At 45.2% G+C, this 19,490-nt stretch overlaps 1 long non-coding RNA gene across 1 annotated transcript in view; it reads right to left on the minus strand.

Moving 5' to 3' along the window:
- Nucleotides 1-3,047: 3,047 nt before the first annotated feature.
- Nucleotides 3,048-19,490, minus strand: part of LOC146079399 (uncharacterized) — a 36,504-nt gene continuing 20,061 nt past the window's right edge. The window contains exons 2-3 of the long non-coding RNA XR_014474510.1: nt 4,638-4,765; nt 3,048-4,101 (exon numbers count right to left, since the gene is read on the minus strand). This is a non-coding gene — a long non-coding RNA (uncharacterized LOC146079399). The remainder of the gene's footprint in view (nt 4,102-4,637; nt 4,766-19,490) is intronic.

Here is a 19,490-nt window from a genome sequence, read left to right on the forward strand (position 1 = left end):
TCGTACAGTACATGTAAAGTACATGCTTTTCATTGCATCGCATCACATGCACAAGGCATGCGATGCGTGCTATTTAAGTACAAAACGGATCCGATAAACAGACCGTGTGGGGGCACCTTTAGTGATATAATACAAACAGGGTATCATTGTATCGACTGTCTGCACAAAAATAATGGCAAGAACCATTATTGTGATACCATATTTTAATTGTTGCTTTTAAGTGTTTAAAAAAAAAAAAAAGCAATATTGCTAAAGCTCACGGCTTTATCGATCGGAAGGTTGAAATCCTTATGAATCTGAAGCACCCAATGATGTATTTCAGCGTCTGTGGCATTACCTTTATCCAGAAGTTTGCAGATCGATGCCACAAAGCACAAATAATGGTGTATATTGCTGAAATCATACAGGTGTCTTCTGCGCCTTTCTATGATTAAACTATATGGAATGCGCGTAAGGCCGCGACCAGTTAGGGCACCACCCGATCGATTTCTAAAAACTGTGATCAAACCTTAAACCTGTGGATAATAAGAACTCAGCGTTCCTTTGAAGTGTATTTGTAATTTGATTCAAGAAACTGACAGTGTCTAATGTTTCTTTCGGCTTATGGTGCGAGTAGATGGCGTTGTGTAAACCACCACTCCTATGATCTTAACTGTACACGATCATTAGGGTCAACACCAGCCATGAAGCAGATCATGTCCTGTATAGCGGAATGTATGGCCTGAACACCCTCCGCAAATGATGTAACTTTCCAAATTAACGAATGAAAATACATACTCAACGGCTCTGAAATTAGGATGATGTCGGTCATACCTATTAACCGCTTCTAAGTACACGTCACCAACCTCCACCAATATTGGGCGACACACCCCCATGTGCGTCATTATGCCCGGGTTATGCGGGACGTTCAACATGGTCAGGCTGCGCCACCCAATAATGGCTGGGCCGGCGAATTGTCAACCTGCGCACTCAGGAATCGGGGTAGCCCACGTTTGCAATTTCTTAACCTGAATATGCATTTTAATGCTTGTTTTAATTTTGAACGTCAAAATAAGTGTGAGATTCTGTAAATGACGTTTGCTTTAATTCGTGGCTTTTTTTTTTTTTTTACACAGGTAAATCACACATTTCAATCCGTACCCCACCAATGACTAGTCACGGATCAGTTTAATTTATTTCTGCAAAATGGTACATATCTGCTTTATTAAAGGCCCTAGTCTTCACGGTCTCTTCTATAGAGGTTTTGACATAATGGGGGACATTTACCAAAATGGATTCGTAGAAAAAAGGTGTATTCGTAGGGAGAAATACACCTTTTTTTTACGAATTTGTATTTTTGGGATTTACAATCCCAAAAATACAACAATTCGTAGTCCTAAAGATGGAACATTCGTATTTGTATTTACAAATATGAATGTCTACACCATCGATAGAATACGACAGAAATCACCATTCAAAGAATGGTGGTTTCTGATTTACTAAGCAGCCGTACTGATAATACGGCTGCTTAGTGGTGTAAAACACCCACGCAAATACGACAGGAAAATAGAACACCATTTTCATGTCGTATTTGCGTTTTAGCCTGCACGGATCAGTCAGATCCGTGCAGGCTTCGGTGTAAAAAAATAGAAAAATTAAATAAATAAAAAAAAAAACAGCGTGGGGTCCCCCCCACAGCCGAAACCAGCACCAGGCTGACAGAGCCTGGAGCCGGTAATTAAAAATCAGGGAACCCGACAAATAGGGGTTCCCTGATTTTTAACAACCAGCCCCAGGCAAAACCAGCCAGCAGGGTAATGCCACAGTCAGGGGGAGACTTTTTATGCAAGTCCCCCCGGCCAAAGCATTAACCCTACCGACCAGTCAGCCTGGCCAGGGGCCCTGGGGGAGTGGGGACCCCCCCAATAAAGGGGTCCCCCCCCTCCAGGACTTACCTGACCAGGCTGAAGCCTGGTGCTGTCCTCGATGCCCCTGGGCGGTGGGCATCGAGCTGATAGAGGTGTAAAAAAAAGAACAAACTATTGTTTTTGACTGTGGCACTACAAGTGCCAGCAAGCCTCCCCAGCAAGCTGGGACTTGGAGAACCACAAGTCCCAGCCTGCTGGGCATTAAAGGGTCCGCTGGCACTTGTAGTGCCACAGTAAAAAAAATAGTGAAATAAAACACACTGACACCCATTTAAAATAAAAGTTTAATACACACATCACAAACATACTGATACTTACCTATCTTGTTCCCGTAGGTAGGTCGCTGGCTCTGGTGTCGGCGGCTCCGGGGTCGGCGGCTCCATGTCGGCGGCTCCTGTGTCGGCGGCTCCGGGGTCGGCGTCCTGTCCGAGGATAATCCATGTTGGACCTGTGGAAGGAAATCCTACTCACCAGGTCCACCATGGATGGTCTTCTTTCTTCATCTGTCGACATCCTGGAAGTCGTCAGCAGCTGCCGGCATCTTCCGCGACGCTCCCCGGCTTTCAGAGCCGGAGAGATCCTCTCTCTTCGCCGTCTGGGCTCAGAATGAATTCTGGCCAATCAGGAGGCGCCTAGCCGCCTAGCGGCCAATCAGGAGAGGTCTCCTTTATTGGGGGGGTCCCCACTCCCCCAGGGCCCCTGGCCAGGCTGACTGGTCGGTAGGGTTAATGCTTTGGCCGGGGGGACTTGCATAAAAAGTCTCCCCCCGGCTGTGGCATTACCCTGCTGGCTGGTTTTGCCTGGGGCTGGTTCTTAAAATACGGGGGACCCCTACTCATTTTGTCCCCCGTATTTTGGGAACCAGCCCCAGAGCAGGAGCCTGGGGCTGGTTGTTAAAAATCAGGGAACCCCTATTTGTCGGGTTCCCTGATTTTTAATTACCGTCTCCAGGCTCTGTCAGCCTGGTGCTGGTTTCGGCTGTGGGGGGGACCCCACGCCGTTTTTTTTTAAAATTTATTTATTTATTTAATTTTTTTTTTACACCATGCAGCCTGCACGGATCTGACTGATCCGTGCAGACTGCTACAAATAATTTGTATTAGCGGCCGTATATACGGCTGCTAATACGAATTCCTACGACATCGGAGGGTTACAAAGCAGTCGTATATGACTGCTTTGTAAATCCCCCTCCGGAACACGACTTTGCATACGACTGAAACAGTCGTATGCAGTCGTAGGGAAAATACTAATACGAAAAACTAGGTTTTTCATATTAGTAAATTTCCCCCAATATTTATATACAGTTTCTACAATAACTTTTCTGGTTTCCTTTTCGATCCATAAATCTCATCTTTCATACGGTTTAACAGGAAATTTACATTTTTTCTCATATGCCCTATATGTTCCCGCATCCTCCCCATAACGGCATAATATTGTAGTTCAGCATCTTGCCCTTATTTTTCTGCATTTTGTTCCCCATCAACTATGTTGGGTGATACTACGGGCAGCGGGGCATTAATATCGCCCAGCTGTCCGTGGTAAAAATATTGGGTATTGTTGATGCAACATTATCATCCTCTATGGCACTAACCGAAATTCCTGCTACAGCTGATGTCAATTATTCTGCAACATCAGCTGGCGTGTTACCAGCCACGCATTGTGTTTCTGCTGTAGGACACTCCTGTGCATCCGAAATTACAATGACAGTCATCTGTCAGAGGTGTGAATCTTCTTCTTGAGAGTCGTGAAGTTTTACCAATTTTCAGTCTTTATGTTACCAGGTATGTCACGCTCTACAATGCCTGACGTAGGGGATGCAGTTGAGGTAAATATGCACGGGTCAACAATCGCATCCTCATTACTCATGGGTGACAAGGGTTTTAATGCTATCCTTTTCCGTTGTGGCACTTCATCGTCCGAATATTCCAGCCTTCTTTTAAGGTTTGTTAAATTTGTCTTTTTTTCTTTGTCATTGAGCCTTGGCACCCAACGTTTGTTTGGTTTGAAATAGTCGTGCTCAGCGGCCATAGATACAACCTTTTGGTGATTGTGCTCGATCAACGGAATAGCGATTTGCCGGTCCCCCGTTTCAGCGTCGGTTGTCAGTCTCATCGTTTTCCCACTTGTGCTAGCCCTTTGCATTTGCGCGACTGTGGTGTCTATCCCCGATATTTTGCACATTGTAGCGGATCAACTGCAATAAAAATATCATCATTTAATTACACAGTCACGGCCGCCCAAAAAAGCAAAGTTTAAGTAAAGCATTTATCACACCTCAATAGCATCCACTGTAATACATATATTAATATTGTAATCAATTACAGATTCACAGATTTGTGAAAAACACCATTTAGGTCATGATAACAACAACAACACCCCGTGTGGCCGCTATTCATTAACTTGTGGTGAGATACAACATTTAAGACAAAATACATTATAAAAACCAAGCCCTGCAGCAAAATTCACCTTGTATGGATGGATTCTGAAATAATGGATTATAGAGTTGCAACGGCCGCAAATTTTAAATATTATAGAATCGGCTTTGGACATGATTGCCAACACTTTTAACAGAGGAAAAATAATAAATTATTACATGCAGGATAAAATTAGTATAACATGAAAAAAAGACGGGTTATTGAAACTGTGGAAATCTTTGAGGTTATTCAACAAGTTAAACTAACGCAGCAATCTTATAGAATTTTAACATATAAAACATTTTTGAAGGCTTACATGATTATGCGGTTCGTTCAAATTGGCGTATGATGGGTACGGGTTTTGGAACGTCGCCAGATCCGGGCCAAATGTGTAATCATAACCAAACGGTCCAACTTCAGACAGATCATTTGTGATATCTGAGCCTGTTGAATCATGAGAAATAACAGTTTTAATACAAAATAATTAACAGACTGTATATATTCAAAACACTGGACTGCTGCACAAAGATATCTTTAATCTACCTTTATGCAATACTGTTAATGTTAACATCTGGGGTGGTATTTGACATGCTGAATATCCGTGTATGAAATTACAGCATCAAATCAATTATATTTTGATACTGTTTTAATATTATTTTATATAAAAAAAAAAAAACTTGATATCAAAGTGTATTAATGCATATCAAATGGGGGTGTGGCAGCTGTCAAAATCAATTAGTTTTTCTCCAGTCCCTCCATTGGTTACCTGTGTTTTACCGTATTCAATATAAAACACTTCTACTCGCATATAAAGCTACTAACCATACTGCACCAGCATATATCTCTGCACTTATCACAAAATATCTCCCATCTCGACCACTCCGCTCTGCACAAGATCTGCGTCTCTCTTCTGAGCGGATCACTAGCTCCCATTCACTATTACAGGACTTTCATCGGGCTGCTCCCATCCTATGGAATGCCCTTCCACTCACAATTATACCCCTTTTACACCACCGAAAAATCCGGGTCAGCGGCGGGTCAGACCCGGATCCTCGGCGGTGTAAATGGGGGGTATCCGTGTCCATTTACACGGTCCTCTACCCAGGTAGAGGGGGGAAGCTGTCCCCGGGTGCTGTGAGGGTAGAGGGGGGAAGCTGTCCCCGGGTGCTGTGAGGGTAGAGGGGGGAAGCTGTCCCCGGGTGCTGTGGGGGTAGAGGGGGGAAGCTGTCCCCGGGTGCTGTGAGGGTAGAGGGGGGAAGCTGTCCCCGGGTGCTGTGAGGGTAGAAGCTGTCCCCAGGTGCTGCGGGAGGAGGGGGGTCCCTGCGGCTACTGAGGGGAGATGGGGTACCTGTCAGCCTGACACTATGATTGCCGGCGCTGCCGCTGCTGTATCTCCCCCCGGCGGCCGGTCCTTGCGGCGGATGGACAGTCAGTGTCGGCGGTCCCTCTGGCGCAGGGGAAATAGTACTATTTCCCCTGCGCCAGAGGGACCGCCGACACTGACTGTCCATCCGCCGCAAGGACCGGCCGCCGGGGGGAGATACAGCAGCGGCAGCGCCGGCAATCATAGTGTCAGGCTGACAGGTACCCCCTCTCCCCTCAGCAGCCGCAGGGACCCCCCTCCTCCTCACAGCACCCGTGGACAGCTTCCCCCCCTCTACCCCCACAGCACCCGGGGACAGCTTCCCCCCTCTACCCCCACAGCACCCAGGGACAGCTTCCCCCCTCTACCCCCACAGCACCCGGGGACAGCTTCCCCCCTCTACCCCCACAGCACCCGGGGACAGCTTCCCCCCTCTACCCTCACAGCACCTGGGTACAGCTTCCCCCCTCTACCCTCACAGCACCCGGGGACAGCTTCCCCCCTCTACCCTCACAGCACCCGGGGACAGCTTCCCCCCTCTACCCTCACAGCACCCGGGGACAGCTTCCCCCCTCTACCCCCTCCAAGCTATATAGATAGATCTATCTATCTAGATATATAGATCTATCTAGATATATCTATCTATCTATCTAGATATATAGATCTATCTATCTATCTATCTAGATATATATATATATATATATATATATATATATATATCTCAACAAGGAAAGGCAGGGCTGACCCAGGTTCAGTGTAAATGGTGCAGACCCAGGTCGAAGTGCTGTGTAAATGCAGTATAAAGCAGGGTCAGACCCTGGAAACTTCAGCGTTTAAAGACCAGGGTCGGACCAGGGTTTTTGGTGTAAAAGGGGTATAAGACTCTTCACTAGCCTCCAAACTTTCAAGTGTTCCCTGAAAACTCACCTCTTCAGGCAAGCCTATCATATTTATATACCGCACCCATAACCCTCTGAGGCACTTATGCATTATATAGCTTCCCTTCTGGACCTGTAACTTGGAGGGACTGCTATGCTATTACTGGTGCCTGTCCTTGTGTTTCCCTCCTATATCCCTATAGATTGTAAGCTTGCAGCAGGGCCCTCCTACCTCCAAGTCTGTCTGTTGTTACCCAGTTTGTTTTATCACTGTCTACTATTGTAAAGCGCAACGGAATCTGCTGAGCTATATAAGAAACTGTAAATAAATAAATAAATGTGTGCCTGATCTACTCCAGTTGAATGGATCTTTTACAAATCCTGACTGCAGCAGGTAAGATATCCAAAACGAGCAGCGGGAACGCGCATCAGAATTGGATCTAATACATGCAATCTCAACCAATTGTATAGATACTAGGTGATTCATCACGCCATATGGGCGCTCTTCACACCGTCATAAGGGGCTGCGCCCCCTTAATTTGTGAACGTTTGTATATGAGAAATATGGTTAGAATTGTATGAAAGATGCCTGTATTGCAACTTGAGTTATAGGTGAAATGTGTTAAATAGAGAGCCTATGATTTGGAAGGGGGTGTGTATTGTTTTGTTTAATTAAAAAGCGGTTACAGAGTAAGATGTACATTGATAGTGTGGATGGTACAGTGACATTTGTGGGTGGGGGGGCTGCGTGTTGTTTAGGTGTGTGTGTGCGCAATAGTATAGTAGGGTGTTTGAGTCAGCGGCTCCCCACTGGCGGAGGTCACGACACAGGAAAACAGGAGGCTGGGTAGTGAGAGGTGTGTGTGTGGGCATAAGGGGGACTAAAGAGGAGGGTGGGAGACACTGTGCAGCTTCTGCCAGTGGGTGGGGGTCCAGCGTGGCAGCACAGGAGTACAGGACAGTGGCCCTGAGTCAGTGTCTCCTCCTACTGGGTGGGAGTTAGGGTGCATGAGAGCAGGAGGCTGGGCTATGAGGCATGATAGGGGTATGTGGGCAACACAGCATCAGCGACTCCCCAGTGGTGGAAGTTACGGTTCAGGAAGCTGGGTAGTGATTGGGGTTCCGCGAATTGCGGGAGGGGGGGTGCCGCGAATCGCCACAAGAAAAAAATAAAAAACACAGAAAGGTCAACACATGTAAATTTTGACATAAGTGTGGCACCTCATTGGTGTCCATGTCGACACATGAGAATGAATATGAAAGCATAAAAAAAAAAAAAAAAAAAAAAAAAAAAATCGGTACTCTTTACCTAGAAGGGCGCCCATCGCATGTACCAAAAAATCGCATGCGATGCGACCGACGCGATTACCGCGATTTCCCATAGGGAACAATGTCAAATGTCCCAATTGACCCGATTTTCCATAGGGAACAATGTTAAAAGGCCCACAGAGGCCAAATAGCCACCCTGAAGTGTGAAATGGCCCCCCCAATTGTTAACGCCACCCCACGATCAACGTCAACCCGAAGCGTGGCGAGCGGCGGCGGTACGCGTCCTACGACCTTTTCATACTCCCACTATCCATGTCGGCGTGGAGTTGAGAATAGAAAGTGTGGCGAGCGCAGCGAGCCACCGAGCCCGAAGCGTGGCGAGCGGACACCTGTGAAGCCCGCGAGGGGACGCGTATACCTGTGAAGGTGTCCGCGTCCGCTCGCCACGCTTCGGGCTCGGTGGCTCGCCACACTTTCTATTCTCAACTCCACGCCGACGTGGATAGTGGGGGTATGAAAAGGTCGGAGGACGCGTACCGCCGCCGCTCGCCACGCTTCGGGTTGACGTTGATCGTGGGGTGGCGTTAACAATTGGGGGGGCCATTTCACACTTCAGGGTGCCTATTTGGCCTTTGTGGGCCATTTAACATTGTTACCTATGGAAAATCGGGTCAATTGGGACATTTAACATTGTTCCCTATGGGAAATTGCGGTAATCGCGTCGGTCGCATCGCATGCGATTTTTTTGGTCGCATGCGATGCGACCGACGCAATTTTTTTCCCTCACGATGCCCAAGATCAAAATTGTGGGCACCCTTCTAGGTAAAGAGTACCAAAAAAAGAGTAAAAAAAAACTCATGTCAACCTTTTTCATTGTCGACCATAGCCATGTCAGTGTTTTGCTTGTACCATTTAATCCTGGGGTTGCCGTGAATCGCGGGAGGGTGGGTCGGGGGACGTTGGTGCAGCGAATTGCGGGAGGAGCAGTCGTGGGGGGTGCCGTGAATCGCGGGAGGGGGGGGGGGTTGTGCTGCGAATCGCGGGAGGGGGGCGCAGGGGTTTGCAGCGAATCGCGGGAGGGGGGGGTCGCGGGGGTTTGATGCGAATCGTTGGAGGGGGGGTGTGTCACGGAGGCGGGGGTTGCCGCGAATCGTGGGGGGGTGTCGCGGAGGTGCCGTGAATCGTGGGAGGGGGCGGGGTTGCTGCGAATCGCGGGAGGGGGGGCTCCGCGAATTGTGGGAGTTGCTGGGGGGTGCCGCGAATCGTGGGAGGGGGGGGGTGCCGTGAATTGCGGGAGGGGGGGGCGGCGGGGGATGCTCACCTGGTGGCTGTGGAGTTGGTTCCTGGGCAGCATGGGGAGGCAGAGGGTGTCTGGCACTGTGGGCTCACTGGGCTGGTTCTCTGTCATGTGAGTCAGAGGCTCCACCCAGCGTTATAGACACTCACACACTTTGAGTGACAGATGTAGCCAAATATATAAGAGATTGGGGGGGAATTGAGGCCAAATAGTTTTGGTGTATACCCAGCATAAAGCTGGGTGCCCACCAGTAAGTCTGTCTGGGGGGGGGATAAAAACCTGGGACTGTATGGGAGCATATAAGAAAATCAGTAATTTGCTCCCAGACAATGGAAAACAAACAATGGTCATTCAGACAAATTGTCTAAATCAGTTTGATTTAACAAATTGGTACTTGTGTAGTTTCACGGTTGCAGTTACGTAGTCAGCGTAGCGTCCCTGTCAGAATGAGCGTAGTGTTCCTGCGGCCAGCGTAGTTAAAAGTAGCGTAGTGTTCCGGGAGCTTCCCTGTCAGAATCAACGTAGTGTTCCCGCGGTCGCTTATGGTAGCCAGCGTCCCTGTCAGAAATCAGCGTAGCGTACTGTTCCCAGGGCCAGCATAGTCAGTCAGCAGTACATTGTGTCAGTTATGGCTGCCGACAAATAAACTATTTTTAACCTGCCGCAGATGGAGGAGGAGTCGGAGAATATCTTGCAGCTCAACCACTTTCTCCCTGAGACCAAGACATGTCCTAATGGCCATCCAATGCGACTCAATGTGAAGGAGCGGATGTGGCGCTGCCACATAAGAAGCTGCGGCAAAAAGGATAGTGTCCGGGCCACACAGTGCTTCCGTGGATGCCATCTCACGTTCATGACACTCATAAGCTTCGTGTTTTGTTGGGCGGAGGAGCTAACCAACATCACGTTTTGTGAGCGTCATCTCTCCATTTTGAAAAAAAAAACACTGTGCAGTATAACAACCTTATGCGGGAGGCCTGCACCGTGGACCTAATGTCGCATCCTTAACGCCGGATTGGCGGTCCAGGGAAAATTGTTGAGGTAGATGAGACCCTCTTTGTACAGAGGAAAAGTCATGTGGGACGCATGCTGCCTCAACAGTGGTTTTTCGGAGGCATTTCCAGAGACCCCGGTGAGTGCTTTGTGACACCTGTTGAAAGGCGTGACGCCAGCACCCTGATGGCCACCATTAACAAATTAATCGAACCCGGGACGACTATATCCTCGGATTGCTGGCGTGCATATAACACCGAGCAGCTGGAGCAGGCAGGGTACCACCATGCATGGTTGAACCACCGCTACAATTTTGTTGATCCGGACACTGGGGTTCACACCCAAAACATTAAACGCCTTTGGGGATCGTGTAAGTGGCGTAACAAACATCAAAGGGGCACTGCGCACCAGAATCTGGACTCCTACCTACAGGAAATCATTTGGCGAAAGTCTGTTGGTGCAGAAAACGCGTTCCAACTAAAATCCAGTTACCAGATAACACATGCTGTCATTACTTTGTCAGATTTATGATATGCCAGGTGTGAATGTGTTCCTAAAACACCCCCACTATCCACGCTAGTCCGAAGCATGGTGAGCGCAGCAAGCCCCGCGAGCTAATGATGCGACTGACCTAGCAAACGTATCCCGGTGGGGCAGATGTAACCTGTGCAGATCGTTATGTTTGGGTGGGGTTTGTGCTTCAATCTGCCATCTATATTGCAGTGTTAAATTTAACAGCACTCAATATTTACCCTGCACAGAAACAATATAACTCCCCCCAAATCTAAAGCTGGGTACACACCTACATATTTGTCTGTCTGATCTATCTGGTGGGGACAAAAATCTGTCAATGTATGAGAGCAAAGGAGCGGTACGCGTCCTCCGACCTTTTCATACCCCCACTATCCACGTCGGCATGGAGTAGATTTGATAAAGTGTGGAGAGCGCAGCGTGGGGACCCAGATCACTTTACATGTATTCCGTGTCCCCTTGCGGGGGTCGCCACTAAAATTTAAACTAATGCCTATTACACATTTCACACACCCATTACATATTATGCCACGTCATAATGCCCATTACATACACCACTCGCTGTAATGCTCATTACATCAAACATCAGGGGTGCATCCAGCAACAGCCTCTTGTGTCCCCCCCCAACCAGCAGCATCCTCCTAACTGAACCCCCCCTAACCAAGCAGCAGCGTCCTAACTGTGCACCCTCACCCAGCAGCAGCATCCTACCCCCCCTCATTCACCGCCCAGCAGCATTCCTAACCCCTCCACCCTCTCCCTCATTCACCGGCCAGCAGCAGCATTTATACCCCCCCCCCCCTCATTCAGCGACCAGCAGCAGTATCCCAAACCCCCCCCCCCCCCATCTCCCTCATTCACCAGCCAGCAGCAGCATCCTAACACCTCCTCTCCCCTATTCACCCAGCAGCACGGCTTGGCGCTGGCCTGGACGTCTGAGTGGCAGAAGCGCATCCCCAGTCGGCAGCATCCACTGAGCATTGAAATCTGGACACAGGCAGGTCCCGCCCCGCGGCTAGCCCGGAGGTCACGTACAGCTCACGATTGTTCCTACGCGGCTCCAATGTACCACGCCACGCTCCTGACCGCATGGTAACTAGTAGCTGCTGCGATCTATACAGAAAAAAGAGGTAGAAGATAATCTGCGCTTCCAGACTGCGACACTGTACACGCCAAGGATTACCAATCCCAAAATTCACAATACAAATACAACAAAGGACGAGTACAATTGCGCTGTCTGAATCTAATAATCCACTATAAGTGAATTTCCACCTGATGGTATAGTCAGAGGGTCTGGGCGAAGGGTCAGAGAGATATATAAAATGGGGGGATCGCCCCCTGCAACTGACCTCTCTGCCGTGCCCTATGGGCATATAAAGGTATCTTTAATCCAAATGGTATTCAGCCTCAATATTTTCAATCAGATCAGAGCTCACCTTGGGTCAATGCCCTATGTGCATATAAAGGTTTCTTTCTCCTGTCTCCTCGATTCAGCAAGGTCCAATTATCACCAGTCACGGATCAGTGAAAAAAGATACTTTTATTCCAATAACGACAGGTATTTCACAATAAAAAATATTAAAAATCAGAAGATAAAAAGGCACTTTGGATGGGATCCACCGGAACTGCGTCCGACCACCCTCACCTCACCCGGGTGTAGAGAAGAAGGTAGGTGTCCATAAGATGGAAAAAAGTGACACTAGAATCCCAAACAAGTGCCTAGGCTCAGTTCCTCCAGCCAACGCGTTTCGGGCCTCACCTAGGGCCCTTTTTCAAGGTGTGGAGGAAAGGGAGTAGGACCAGGTATATATACCTGTCCTCATTTGCATAAAACAGAGACATAATAAAAACCAGTCATGGATCTCATTAAAACATTCCCTGAATAATACAATAAGACAGTGCTATTCGCTATCATTCATAATGTAAAATGAAAGAAAAACAATCACACATACAAATAAGCAATACAAATAAGTTCTTTTGCGCTATAAAGTGGTCATACAATCCGCATCTCAAGCCGGTTTTTCTAATTATCCTTAGGGGTAATTGTGTCCAATTACCGGATATATCATAGCGTCATCACCCGACTTCCTGCTTGGTGGCCGGATATGACGTTCCGCTATGCATGGAACGCAAAAAGCGGAAGCCGGAAGGTGTCCAATGCTGTTCCCCCATGGAGCGCACTTGTTCTTTGGAACGCAACCGGAAGTGGAGCGCACCTTCCTCTTTTCAATGCAGACGGAAGTGATGTATTGATATCCCTTCATTGTGATGGAGCGCATATTTCTTTTTGGAACGCAAACGGAAGTGATGTATCGATGTTCTTCCGTTATTGCCCGACACAATCTGCTCGTATTCTATTTGATGCGTCCTGATCACCATAGTAACGCTTCCGCGTTATTTTCAATCACAAACAAACATATAGAAAAAGACATTGATTAATATTAAACCAGAGCATTAAGAACAACATTCAAGTATTTTTACAACAAAACAGGTGTTAGAGAATTCACAAAAAGCACTTAAGCTCAAAATCTACGTTGATCCCCCTGGGTTCAAGGGTTTTCAACTCGTAGATAGTTCTCATTTCGAGCTGTGATAGTCTTTGGTCTCTATTGTTGACACGCCAATGTGTCTTTACTGTGCGTATCCCGCAAAATGATTCTAATTGTGTAATATCACATCCATGAGTATGTTTGAAATGGGCTGACACATTATGGGATTCAAGACCCTTTTTGATGTTACGGACGTGTTCAGCCATCCTCACTTTTAGTACCCGTTTGGTCTTGCCCACGTATTGCTTAGAACAGTTACATTCCAATAGATAAATGCAATAATTACTGTTGCAGGAAATAAAGTCGTCTATACTATAAGTCCTGCCCGTTGCCTTTGATTGATACTCATGAATCACAGAAGTAGGACTTTTACAGAGGCGACAAAGGCTGCAAGTGCCGCACCGATAAAATCCTTTCGATTTAATAGGATTATAGGGTGCTGGGGTGTTTATGGCACTGCTTACTATTTTGTCCTTAATGTTCTTTGCCCTTCTGTAGACAAATTTAGGATTACTGGTTACATATTTTTTCAACAGAGGGTCATTTGTAAGTATTTGCCAATGTTTCTTAGTTATACTTTCTAGTTGTTTATATTGGCTCGTGTACTGGGTGATGAAAGCTACATCCATATTCTTTTCTTCCCTAGATCTTACTGGGATGGGATGTCCTTCTCTCCCTGAGAGAAGATTCCTTCCTCTGTTCTTAGCTTTAGCAACCATGGGCCTATCATAACCCTTACTCAAAAACTGATTTTCCAGGCCCTGTGCCTGTATGTCATACACTTCCAGATCCGTACAATTACGGCTGATCCGCTGAAATTGGCTATTGGGCACACTCTTAAGCCAATTTAGATGGTGGTTGCTATCGGCCCCTATGAAAGAATTACAGTCTGTTGCTTTGATGAAATTCTTGGATTTTAGAACATCACCCTCTACATAAAATGTAAACATCCAGAAAATCAATAGACTGTTTGCTGATATTGAATGACAATTTTATGTTATATTGATTATCATTAAGATGATCACAAAAAAGTTTTAGCGAATCATTATCACCCTGCCACACCATCACCACGTCGTCAATATAGCGACGCCAGAGCACCAGACTGGCACCATATGGATGTCCTGTCCATACTGATTGTGCCTCCCACCATGCCATAAATAAATTGGCATAGCTTGGTGCCAGTCTGGTGCCCATAGCGGTGCCCGTGAGCTGCAGGTAATAAGTACCTTCAAACCAAAAGTAGTTGTTAGTAAGAATGAGGGTAATCCCCTCCAACACAAATTTCTTTTGTCATCAGGGACTTCTTCTTTTTCGAGGAAGTAGGACACAGCTTTTAATCCCAATTCATGGCTAATGATTGTGTATAAAGAAGTCACATCTGAAGTAACTAATGTAAAATCAGATTGCCATGCCACCTCCTTCATAATATCAAGTGTGGCTATGGTGTCCTTCAGATATGACTTATTAGCCTGTGCCAGGGGTTGCAGTATGCTATCTAGATAATGGGATAAGTTAGACAGTATGGAGTTGGTGCCCGCCACAATAGGGCGGCCAGGAGGCTTTTCTAGGCATTTATGCACCTTCGGTAAGATGTATATCACCGGTTTAGAAGGGTTATCAATATGGATATACTCTTTTACCTTCTCATCAATAATTCCTTTACTGGTATACAGTTGCAAAAATACATCAAGTTTTTTAGCTATTGCTTCAGTGGGGTCTCCCCTCAATTTTTTGTATGTTGATCTGTCTTCCAACTGTCTAATAATTTCACCATTATAATCTGTAGTATTGAGAATAACAATACTGCCCCCTTTGTCAGCGGGTTTCACTACAATATCCGCATTTTCTTTGAGGGATTTTATGGCCATTCTCTCATTTTTGGTGGTATTGGTTCTTTTGTTAAATTTAAATTCACTTTTTTCAAGGTCTTCCTTTACTAAGCGCTCAAAGGTTTCAACGAAGCAACCCTTTTTGTGCTTCGGATAGAATGTGGATTTCTTTCGGAAAACCGAGAAATTCTCACCACTTGGTTCCGAAATAGGGGGATCTATAGTTTCTTTGTCTTCAAAAAATCTTTTTAATGTCAGCTTCCTGACAAATTTTTGAAGATCAATGAAGACTTCAAAATCATTTAATTTATTATCAGGAGCGAACTTTAGTCCCTTCTCAAGGATCTTTCTCTCATCCTCACTGAGGGTATAATCACTAAGGTTATAAATTTTGTTTTTCCCTAGGGATTCCTCAAGTTGGGTGGCTTCGGTTGTCAAGGGTTGTCCTATTTGGTTTTTCTTTTTTTCTTTCCTATTATTTTTAGCGGCCTCTGATTTACCGGATCCTCTTTTACCCCTTTTTTTCTTTTTAATGGGGGGTGCTACCATCTGTTTGATGGATGCTCTCCCCTCCCTAAAAAATGATGCTGGTTCTCATTTCTATTTCGTGGGGTTTCTGGATGGTGATAAGGCTCCCTTCTATTTGTTAGGTGTTCCCCCGATTATTGGGGCGCCAATCATTAGTTTCCCCCCTTTCTTGATAAGGGCGATATCTTCCTCTATTATTAGGTGTATGGGGGCCATCTCTCTCTAGTTTATTATATCTAGGAGGTGCTCCTTGATTTCTCACCTGATATAAAGGGGCTCTATAGTTAGATTTGGGATGGTACGAGGTTCTTATCACATTCCTCCTATTATCAATTTTTGGAGTTGGTTTATTGGCCTCTGTCGGAGTTACCTTCGGAATAATGGATTTTTTAGAGTAATTGTGTTGGATACCAGCTTTATAATCCTCCACATCTCTTAGATATTTTTTCTTTTTCTTATTCCTAAGGTCTCTTTCATTTTTTCAATCTTATTGGTGATCCTCTCCTCTATTTCTTTATATTCTTTAGTTTTAGAGTGGGGGTCTACCAATGATTTATAGGCTGAAATTTCCTCCTCATTTATTTTAAGTTCCTTATTTTTATGTTTAATTATTAATTCCATAAGTTTTAGAGAACATGAGTCAAGGATATTTAGCCATTCCTTTTTGAAGTCTTCTGACTCCGTCTCAAAGGAGGGAGATTTATCAATACGTAAACCTCTAGGTACCAATCCCTCGGAGCAATATTTCTCTAGAGAGGTGATCTCCCACCACAGACGCCCTTCCTTCAATAGGGCCTTCTCCAGTTTAAACATTGCTCCTTCCATATTTTCATCGGTCAAATCACAACTTTCATTGACATTGAAAATATCTTTAACCAAAATGCATCTTTGTCCCCTGTGGGCAAACATTTTCTAAGCAGCAGATATCTCAACAATGGTAACAATAATCTATACAGAAAAAAGAGGTAGAAGATAATCTGCGCTTCCAGACTGCGACACTGTACACGCCAAGGATTACCAATCCCAAAATTCACAATACAAATACAACAAAGGACGAGTACAATTGCGCTGTCTGAATCTAATAATCCACTATAAGTGAATTTCCACCTGATGGTATAGTCAGAGGGTCTGGGCGAAGGGTCAGAGAGATATATAAAATGGGGGGATCGCCCCCTGCAACTGACCTCTCTGCCGTGCCCTATGGGCATATAAAGGTATCCTTTAATCCAAATGGTATTCAGCCTTTATTATGTCTCTGTTTTATGCAAATGAGGACAGGTAAATGAGGACAGGTATATATACCTGGTCCTACTCCCTTTCCTCCACACCTTGAAAAAGGGCCCTAGGTGAGGCCCGAAACGCGTTGGCTGGAGGAACTGAGCCTAGGCACTTGTTTGGGATTCTAGTGTCACTTTTTTCCATCTTATGGACACCTACCTTCTTCTCTACACCCGGGTGAGGTGAGGGTGGTCGGACGCAGTTCCGGTGGATCCCATCCAAAGTGCCTTTTTATCTTCTGATTTTTAATATTTTTTATTGTGAAATACCTGTCGTTATTGGAATAAAAGTATCTTTTTTCACTGATCCGTGACTGGTGATAATTGGACCTTGCTGAATCGAGGAGACAGGAGAAAGAAACCTTTATATGCACATAGGGCATTGACCCAAGGTGAGCTCTGATCTGATTGAAAATATTGAGGCTGAATACCATTTGGATTAAAGATACCTTTATATGCCCATAGGGCACGGCAGAGAGGTCAGTTGCAGGGGGCGATCCCCCCATTTTATATATCTCTCTGACCCTTCGCCCAGACCCTCTGACTATACCATCAGGTGGAAATTCACTTATAGTGGATTATTAGATTCAGACAGCGCAATTGTACTCGTCCTTTGTTGTATTTGTATTGTGAATTTTGGGATTGGTAATCCTTGGCGTGTACAGTGTCGCAGTCTGGAAGCGCAGATTATCTTCTACCTCTTTTTTCTGTATAGATTATTGTTACCATTGTTGAGATATCTGCTGCTTAGAAAATGTTTGCCCACAGGGGACAAAGATGCATTTTGGTTAAAGATATTTTCAATGTCAATGAAAGTTGTGATTTGACCGATGAAAATATGGAAGGAGCAATGTTTAAACTGGAGAAGGCCCTATTGAAGGAAGGGCGTCTGTGGTGGGAGATCACCTCTCTAGAGAAATATTGCTCCGAGGGATTGGTACCTAGAGGTTTACGTATTGATAAATCTCCCTCCTTTGAGACGGAGTCAGAAGACTTCAAAAAGGAATGGCTAAATATCCTTGACTCATGTTCTCTAAAACTTATGGAATTAATAATTAAACATAAAAATAAGGAACTTAAAATAAATGAGGAGGAAATTTCAGCCTATAAATCATTGGTAGACCCCCACTCTAAAACTAAAGAATATAAAGAAATAGAGGAGAGGATCACCAATAAGATTGAAAAAAATGAAAGAGACCTTAGGAATAAGAAAAAGAAAAAATATCTAAGAGATGTGGAGGATTATAAAGCTGGTATCCAACACAATTACTCTAAAAAATCCATTATTCCGAAGGTAACTCCGACAGAGGCCAATAAACCAACTCCAAAAATTGATAATAGGAGGAATGTGATAAGAACCTCGTACCATCCCAAATCTAACTATAGAGCCCCTTTATATCAGGTGAGAAATCAAGGAGCACCTCCTAGATATAATAAACTAGAGAGAGATGGCCCCCATACACCTAATAATAGAGGAAGATATCGCCCTTATCAAGAAAGGGGGGAAACTAATGATTGGCGCCCCAATAATCGGGGGGAACACCTAACAAATAGAAGGGAGCCTTATCACCATCCAGAAACCCCACGAAATAGAAATGAGAACCAGCATCATTTTTTAGGGAGGGGAGAGCATCCATCAAACAGATGGTAGCACCCCCCATTTAAAAAGAAAAAAAGGGGTAAAAGAGGATCCGGTAAATCAGAGGCCGCTAAAAATAATAGGAAAGAAAAAAAGAAAAACCAAATAGGACAACCCTTGACAACCGAAGCCACCCAACTTGAGGAATCCCTAGGGAAAAACAAAATTTATAACCTTAGTGATTATACCCTCAGTGAGGATGAGAGAAAGATCCTTGAGAAGGGACTAAAGTTCGCTCCTGATAATAAATTAAATGATTTTGAAGTCTTCATTGATCTTCAAAAATTTGTCAGGAAGCTGACATTAAAAAGATTTTTTGAAGACAAAGAAACTATAGATCCCCCTATTTCGGAACCAAGTGGTGAGAATTTCTCGGTTTTCCGAAAGAAATCCACATTCTATCCGAAGCACAAAAAGGGTTGCTTCGTTGAAACCTTTGAGCGCTTAGTAAAGGAAGACCTTGAAAAAAGTGAATTTAAATTTAACAAAAGAACCAATACCACCAAAAATGAGAGAATGGCCATAAAATCCCTCAAAGAAAATGCGGATATTGTAGTGAAACCCGCTGACAAAGGGGGCAGTATTGTTATTCTCAATACTACAGATTATAATGGTGAAATTATTAGACAGTTGGAAGACAGATCAACATACAAAAAATTGAGGGGAGACCCCACTGAAGCAATAGCTAAAAAACTTGATGTATTTTTGCAACTGTATACCAGTAAAGGAATTATTGATGAGAAGGTAAAAGAGTATATCCATATTGATAACCCTTCTAAACCGGTGATATACATCTTACCGAAGGTGCATAAATGCCTAGAAAAGCCTCCTGGCCGCCCTATTGTGGCGGGCACCAACTCCATACTGTCTAACTTATCCCATTATCTAGATAGCATACTGCAACCCCTGGCACAGGCTAATAAGTCATATCTGAAGGACACCATAGCCACACTTGATATTATGAAGGAGGTGGCATGGCAATCTGATTTTACATTAGTTACTTCAGATGTGACTTA

The sequence above is a fragment of the Crinia signifera genome, chromosome 5, assembly GCF_055691185.1.
Source record: "Crinia signifera chromosome 5, ASM5569118v1, whole genome shotgun sequence".
NCBI classification, from domain to species: Eukaryota; Metazoa; Chordata; class Amphibia; order Anura; family Myobatrachidae; genus Crinia; species Crinia signifera.